Raw genomic sequence first — 8,532 nt, forward strand, 5'->3', positions numbered from 1 at the left:
CATTAGGTTGTTAATTTGAAATCTTTCCATCTGTTCGATGTAGGAATTTTATGCTATCAACTTTCCTCTTAGCATTGCTTTTGCTGTATCCTTTAGCATTTGGCACATTGTGCCTCTATTTTCATTCATTTCAAAAACATTTTGAATTCTATCTTCATTTTATCGTTTATCCAAAAGTTGTTCAAGAGTAAGTTGCTTAGTTTCCATGCACTTGTGTAGTTCTGAGAATTCCTCTTGGTATTCATTTCTAATTTTATTCCATTGTATTCTAAAAAAGTATTTGATACAGTCTCAAGTTTTTGAATTTATTGGGACTTGCTTTATATAAGGTCAAGCATATGGTTGATTTTGGAGAATGTTCCATGATCAGATGAGAAGAATGTATTTTCTGTAGTTTTTGGGTAGAATGTTCTGTAAATGTCTATTAGGTGTATTGGGCCTACAGTCTAGTTTCAGTCCAGAGTTTCTTTGTTAATTTTCTGCTTTGATGATATGTCTAGCGGTGTCTAGTGGGATGTTGAAGTCCCCTGCTATTATTGCATTACTGGTAATATGTTATCCTAGGTCTAGAGGTATTTATGGTATGAATCTGGGTGTTCCAATGTTGGGTGCATATATTTTATATAGTTACAATTTCTTGTTTCATTGAACCCTTTATTGTTATATAATCCTCTCTTTGTCTTTATTTTACAGTTGTGGTTTAAAGTCTGTTTCTCCTATCTGATATGAGAATCTCATATCTGATATGAGAATGGCTATTTCTACTCACTTTTGTTTTCCATTTGCGTGATATCTCTTTTTCCACTTCTTTACTTTGAGCCTGTAAGTGTCTTTAGCTAAAAGGTGGGTCTCTTGTAGGTAACAGATGGTAGGATGTTATGTTTTATCCAACTTGCTAGTCTAAATCTTTTAAGTGGAGAATTTAAGCCATTTATATTCAAGGTTAATGTTGATATGTGAGGTTTTGTTCTTGTCATAGTGTTGTTAGCTACTTGCCTTGAAGTCTTAATTGTAATTACCTATAGAATCTGTGAGCTTTCTATAATGTGTGCTTTGATATTGGTGAGTATTTTCCTTTCACTTCCATGTTAAAACTCCTTTGAGCATTTCTTGTAGGACTGGTATAGTGGTGTTGAGTTCTCTCAGCATTTCCTTCTCTGAGAAATACTTTTTTCTCCTTCATTTATGAAGCTTAGTTTGATAGGATATAATATTTTTGGCTGGCTTTTTCTTTTCTTGGAGCAGGTAAAAATAGGGCTTCAATCTCTTCTGGCTCCAAAAGTTTCTGCTGAAAACTCTAATATTAGTCTGATGGGATTTCTTTTATAGTTGATTTGGTGCTTTTCTCTAGCTACTTTTAAGATTTGTTCTGTCATGTTAACCTTGGATAGTCTGGTGAGTATATAACTTGGTGATATTCATCTTCTGTAGTCGCTTCAAGATATTCTCTGGATTTTGTGTATCTGTATATCTACATCTTTAGCAAGATCCAGGAAATTTTCCCGAATTATTTTCTTAAATATGCTTTCTGAACTTCTTACTTTTTTTTTTCTCTTCAGGAATGGCTATGAATCACAAGTTTGGTTGCTTTATAAAATTTTGTGTTTCTCAAAAGCTTTGTCATTTAAAAAAATTCTTTTTACTTTTTCTTTTCTGACTGGGTTTATTCAAAAGACTGGTCTTCAAGGTCTTAAATTATTTCTTCTGCTTGGTCTAGTCTCTCGTTAAAGCTTTCAATTGCGTTTTGAAATTCTGTCAGTGAATTTTTATTTCCAGAAGTTCTCTCTGCTGTTATATTTTTAAAGATATGTCTGAAAAACATCCCAAGAATTGTTTTTCTGGTTGCTTTACATTGGTTTTCAACTTTCTCTTGGATGTCATTTAGCTTCCTTACAATCTGTATTTTGAATTCTATATCTGTCATTTAAAATTTTTCATTTTGGTTAGAATCCATTGCTAGGGAGCTAGTGTGGTTCTTTGGGGGTGTGTCACAACATTCTGTTTCTTCATGGTGCTGGAGTTCTTGGCTGGTTCCTGCTCATCTTTTGAAGGTTTTGATTCTTATTTTTGAATTTACTTTCATTTAGATAGTGCTTTTTTTCCCCCCTTGCTTGCTGGTGTGACTGTAGAGCCTGTTGGGTAGAGTCTTTTGGCTTTGCTTCTTTGCCCTGTGCACTTCTGTCATCATTTTATATTGGATTGTGCAGTTACACTTACAGGTCAGTAGATGACACTAACAGGTCAGAGTCAGCTATGGCAAAAGCAGATGGATATTTACTAGATCTTTGCTTACTGTGTGGTGCACTCTGGTGACACAGCTGGGCAGGTCTGGATCACCTGGCTTGTCCATGAATATTGCAGTGATGAGCACAGGAACTAGTCCTGATGGGAGTGGCTCAGGGAGCTCCTGGTGAAATATGCTGATGTCTGCTGGAGGTGAGTGGGCTGTACTAGCTTTATGTCCAAGACAGGCAGGAATGCAATCTGGGTCCCCATCACACCCCTGTGCTGGGCTCATGACCCACATCAAATGCACACTGTCATCTACCTCAGTTCTCAGTGTAGCTAAGAGCCATGGAAGACACCTGTGCTGTGGTTTTCTGTGAGACTGGTTTCAGTGTGGAAGCTCCTCACTCAGCCTATGTATTGCTTTATTTTTTTCTTTTCTTTTCTTTTCTTTTCTTTTTTTTTTTGAGAAGGAGTTTCAGTCTTATCACCCAGGCTGGAGTGCAATGGCATGATATCGGCTTACTGCAACCTCCACCTCCTGGGTTCATGAGATTCTCCTGCCTCAGTCTCCTGAGTAGCTGGGATTACAGGCACCCACCACCATGCCAGGCTAATTTTTTGTATTTTTAGTAGAGATGGGATTTTGCCATGTTGGGCAGGCTGGTCTCGAACTGCTGACCTTAAGTGATCCACCTGCCTTGGCCTCCTAAAGTGCTGGGATTACAGGTGTGAGCCACTGTGCCCAGCCTGCTATTTTTCTATTGTTATTTTCAAATATTTTCCATGGCCTTTAGTTGAAGTCATTGATGTAGAACCCATGGATACCAGTGGGCCAACTGTATTGGTAATATCCCTCAATTTGTCAAGAACCAAGGAAAAGCACTCTAAATCATTTTTACTTAAAAAATTATTTGATTTTTCTCCTAAAGTCCTCAACTCTTTGAACAACTGTTCTTGCAGAAAGGCTAATAGTCCTAAACAAGATTACTTTCTCTGAACACATTTCCTTTTCTGTAGTGATCGTTATTGTGATAAATGCTTAATTTGGCAATATCAATGTACATTTTAATCTTTTAGCGCAGCTATATTGTTATCGTATAATGAATACAATTCTCGTTAACTAAGATAACAACATCCACACTTGATTCTGCCTTTAAAGTGCAAAGTCCACTTTTTTTTTCTTGTTTTCACAGAATGGGTATGTAGTGACGATAGAATTAAAGTTGCAATATGGAGGAGATACATATAGTATTTGAAGACCCGTCAAGTTATAACTATGTCACTGTGATTTGTGAATTGAATAGCAGTGAAAAGTAATGAGAGTACCAGATAAGGTCTCTGTTGCATGTACTCAACTCGGCAGCCATAGAGAATACATAAACCAACGAGTATTGCCTAGTGAAATGAAACTTTATCTCTGGACACTGAAATTCAAATTTTATATAATTTTCATTTTGTCATTCCTTGTCAAGAATGAAAAAATGTACCATAATCACACATAAATATTCAAGTTAGATTGAAAACCTAGTACCTGATCATCAGTTAGTTTAAAAGAATCATAGCATGTGTGACCACATCTTAAAGGATATTGAGTCTGACTCAGTTAATTTTTTTAGAAAATAAATCAAGGGGCTGGGCATGGTGGCTCAAGCCGGCAATCCCAGCAATTTGGGAGGCTGAGGTGGGCGGATCATCTGAGGTCAGGGGTTCAAGACCAGCCTGACCAACATGGTGACATTCTATCTCTACTAAAAACACAAAAATTAGTGTTGGGTGCCTGTAATCCCAGCTACTTGGAAGGCTGAGACAGGAGAATTGCTTGAATCTGGGAGGTGGAGTTTACAGTGGGCCAAGATCACGCCACTGAACTCCAGCCTGGGCAACAGAGTGAGACTGTTTCCAAAACAAAAATAAAATAAAATAAAATAAAATAAAATAAAATAAAATAAAGGGTCTGAAGTGTTAAATGACTCATACAAGACACACAGACAGTGATAGTAGAGCTAGGAATCTTGGTTTAAAATTTTCTATGCAGTGTATTTCTCTAAGTACAACATGGACTTTATATATACAGTAATGAATATACACTTTTGTTTGTTTCCTTTGTAATATTTGTCACTCTTTTGGAAAAAAAATATATTAAGCACAAAAGTATCCACAACCAATGTACAGACTAAATAGCAATAATAATAGTTACAATAATAAGGCAAATACCAATGTACCTGCTATTAATTTTAAGAAAGACAAGTGATGATGGTGGCATACCTGGCTTTTTAAACTTAAAATATGATACTTTTGGCCGGGCGCGGTGGCTCACGCCTGTAATCCCAGCTCTCAGGGAGACAAAGGCGGGAGGATAGCTTGAGCCCAGGAGTTCGAGACCTGCCTGGGTAATACAGCGAGACCCCGTTCTCCACAAAAAGGAAAAAAAAAAAAAAAAAAAAAAAGACAAAAAAAAAAAAATGATACTTTCAACATTCCACGATTTTTTGTGATTTTACTATAATTACCTTTTCTTTTTAAAAATAGATTCCCTCTCTAGGGTTAAGAAAGTTCCCTTCATTTTTTAGTACCCTAAAGGGTTTTCCCTTTCCTCCTTATCTTGGTCCTCTGGCCTGAAGCTGGAGTTTGTTATCCTGCTCTGTAGCTCATTTTCTGCAACTGTGCTTATGTCTGGGACAGGAAGACTGAGAAAGAAAATAAGCAATTGGCTTTTTTTGCCCCATCCTCTTGAGACCACCACTTCTCTATTGGAGACAAAGTTTACCCTATCTCAAATTTTAAGTACTTCTTGGACCTTGCTGTTGCCAATATTCCTCTTGTTTATACCACTACTGTGAGATCACCTGAAGACTAGGGCATGAGAGAAAAGAGAGAGAGAGAGAAAAAATAGAGACAAATGGGGAAATGTCCCTCCATGTTCTCTGAGTGTCAGGAAACCTCTTTCCGGTTCTTCAGGAAAGAACTTGGGAGTTTCTAGAACTCTATCTGTTGCCACTTCCATGTTTGGGGCTGCCTTGGGACCCAGCTGCATTCTATGGGGAATGCAGAGTCTTCCTGTAGAATCTGCCTCCTTTGACCCAGAATTAGGACCAGCCAGCAGAACTTCTTATATTTCTAGCTCTACTTAGAGCGAAGTTCGAGACAGGCAACCGTATTTATCTTCTTCTATGGAACTTTTTTTTTTTGGAGACAGAGACTCACTCTGTCACCCAGGCTGGAATGCAGTGGCGAAATTTCGGCTCACTGCAAGCTCTGCCTCCCAGGTTCACGCCATTCTGCCTCAGCCTCTGGAGTAGCTGGGACTACAGGCGCCCGCCACCACACCGGGCTAATTTTTATGTATTTTTTAGTAGAGACGGGGTTTCACTGTGTTAGCCAGGATGGTCTTGATTTCCTGACCTGGTGATCCACCCGCCTCGGCCTCCCAAAGTGCTGGGATTACAGGCGTGAGCCATGGCGCCCGGCCTATGGAACATTTTTTTAACTAATAGACCTTTTGACGGTATTGCCCTTCCCTTTAGGGAGCCTTCTTTTGTGTGGAGGTGCTGTGGTTGATCTGCCATCTTGCTTGTCTCTAGACTTTTATTTATCTCCTGTATTCAGGGGTTCTGAAATGCCAACCCAGGGAAAATGGCTGCTTCAATGTGCTACGTAGTTCTCTGGAATCAAGTTTTCTTTGCTCTCTCTTACCTCTGAGGTTATTCCCTATTTTTAAATAAACTCATCCATGACAAAAAGGTAGATTGTTTTAATATTTTATATAGTATTATAAATATCCTCCACGTGGAGTACTTTTTTATACCTCTAGCTCAAAACACTTGCTACAAATGGCAGTTCTGATGGATTTCTTAAAAATAAAATTGATCTGTGGTTTTTATATGATGTGCATACTGTTCCAAGGAATGGCTCTAGTGAACCCCTAGTTATGTTACCTCGTTGAATTAATTAATCAGCAACTCAATCTCTAATATTTCAAGTTATCTCTCGGGAATATTTTTTTCTCAGATTTTTTTAAACATTTGAGATAAAGAGAAGTCAAATTGACTTGATTTTAGGTATTCACTTGATACATGGGTATATTTGCATTAGATTATAGTTCATCCTCTGTGCTAATTTCAAACAATATGAACTCAATGATATGTTTACTGTAATTTAAGTATCAATGATTATGATGAATATGAATTTCTCTGGATTTGTAAAATCCACCTCTAAATATACTCAAGTGGCAACTTTAGTATAAATCACCTTCTCATCCTGTACCCTTTATCCTTCTGCTGTCTCCTGTTATCTACCTTCAGAAACATGCCTCTGTTCTATAAAACATTGAGAAAATGAAGTATTAGAACAAGGTGGTTTCTTCTGGAAAGATTTGCATTTTAATCATCATAAAAGCTTTAAGTTATAAGTCTGTGATAACGAAACTTCAGACATCAGAGAGGATTTTGAGAGAAAACTCACCCAAAAAAAATTGACCTAAGATTGTGGCATAATACAAAATGCATAGCTTTCAGATTTTAAAATTTTGAGTTGATTTGTTGAAGGAATTTACGTGGGAAAAGGTGGTTATTTTCTATTATGCCTGGAGGTTAGCAATACTTACTCATTCCCTAATAAAACTCAGTGATGCTCAGTGTGATTTACAAGAAGAGTATTTCAGGAATAGCGGAATATATAAAGACGCATTTTTTTTCATAATAACTAAGTCAGCAGTGTGACTCCCTATGGCAAACTTTATTTCAAAGTCTCATAACCCTATTAATTCTTCAGCAAGCAGATTCCACTGGACAGGGTGTTAGGAATATCTGGAAGGCTTGAAGGGGTAAGTTCTGAATGAGTTGTAATTTTAGGGTTTTAAATTAGGTTTAACAAAGCCTGTAGGGTATTATGAGCCCAATATTCTCTGTGCACTTGAAAATTAATGTTTGTGGCTTAAAAACATCTGGGTTAGAGATTAAGCTTTCTTTGGTATAAAACATTATTAGAACAGTAGATATGTAACTAGAGAGAGAAATTGAAGTTTGTGGGTGTGTTCCAGTTCAGTAGGTAGTTTAGTTATTGCACGGATTCTTCCAGTTTGCTTTCTCTTTGTGAAGTACTTGGAATTCCTTGGTATGTGTGGCTTCCGAAGTAATACATCTGATCCTGATGAAAGCCAACCAGCCCTGTCCTTGGAGGGTGAGCTTACTCTAAGATGTTGAAAGTGAAAGTCAACAACCACTCTGTTGTCTGTATTTGAGATATTTACGAGAGCAAATAAATGGTATGCATATAGAGCAAACTGAGTGTCTTGGGTAGAAAGTAATGATGATCAGGCCTATGTTGAACATGTCACATAGTCATTGTTGACTCAATTTTGCTTGATCTTTGGATGTAGCCAGCCTTGGGATGTAGCCAGACTTAATCTCGGATGGATCTTGCTGCATATTTTAGAATGAAGTCTGTGAGTTGCCATGGAATGGGCTTCCATGATTATGAGTATAGTGGTGCATTGGTTTGTTTGGATTCACTTAAGCTGTGGTGATAGACATGCACTGAGCCAGTGAATGTTGGAAAATATCCTCCAGGGCTCCTCATTAGTCACACTAGAGACTCAAACATTGTTTAAAATATATAAGCTTCATGTGACTTGATCATCCAGTATGTGAATTTTCTTTCCAAATCAATCAGCCGTTCCCAACTTCTCTCCCACATGCCTCCATCAAAACAAGTTATCCAGTGTTACAGCTCTTTTAGAATTTGTCTAGCAAGTTCTCTGGTCTTCACTGGAAAACCCATAAAATATTAATATTATGGGTTTTTATTATAAATAAAATATTAATAATAAAACCAGTTATCTAAAGAACAGCTCTTTTCTAGTAGATGTAGGGAGTTCAAACTGTTTTCACCATTACGGCTTTTGAATCCACATAGCATTATGTCTAGTGGCATTCTAATCTCTGGGGCTTCAAATGATGCTCAATTAATATGCTACAGTACTTGTGTGATAAGAGCTTCATTAGATGATGTCTGGGATCTGCTCAGTGTCCAAGTTTCAAGTATAGGACTTAAAACACAGTTGTTACCTGATACTTGTCTTTGGTAAATGCTTCCTATTTCCTTCTTTCATACCTACTTTCTAGTGAAAGGTTGACAAGCAGGAGTTATGCATCCAGAATGATCCTTTATTGCTCTTCTTCCTGTATTTACTCTGCAGAGAAACACTGAAGGATAACATGCACAAAGCTGTGAAGGAAGGTGTGGCAGACAGACCCTAAGGTGACCTCCCATTATCCTTGCCTTTTAGTATTTATAATGTTGTAT

General features: G+C 37.5%; 1 non-coding gene across 1 annotated transcript; it reads left to right on the forward strand.

The window, feature by feature from the left end:
* The first annotated feature begins 7,945 nt into the window (after window positions 1-7,945).
* Window positions 7,946-8,007, forward strand: LOC115897147. The gene has a single exon (XR_004057078.1). It is a non-coding gene; the product is annotated as a U7 small nuclear RNA (small nuclear RNA).
* The last annotated feature ends 525 nt before the right edge of the window (window positions 8,008-8,532 follow it).

This window comes from Rhinopithecus roxellana, chromosome 4 (genome assembly GCF_007565055.1).
Source record: "Rhinopithecus roxellana isolate Shanxi Qingling chromosome 4, ASM756505v1, whole genome shotgun sequence".
NCBI lineage: Eukaryota > Metazoa > Chordata > Mammalia > Primates > Cercopithecidae > Rhinopithecus > Rhinopithecus roxellana.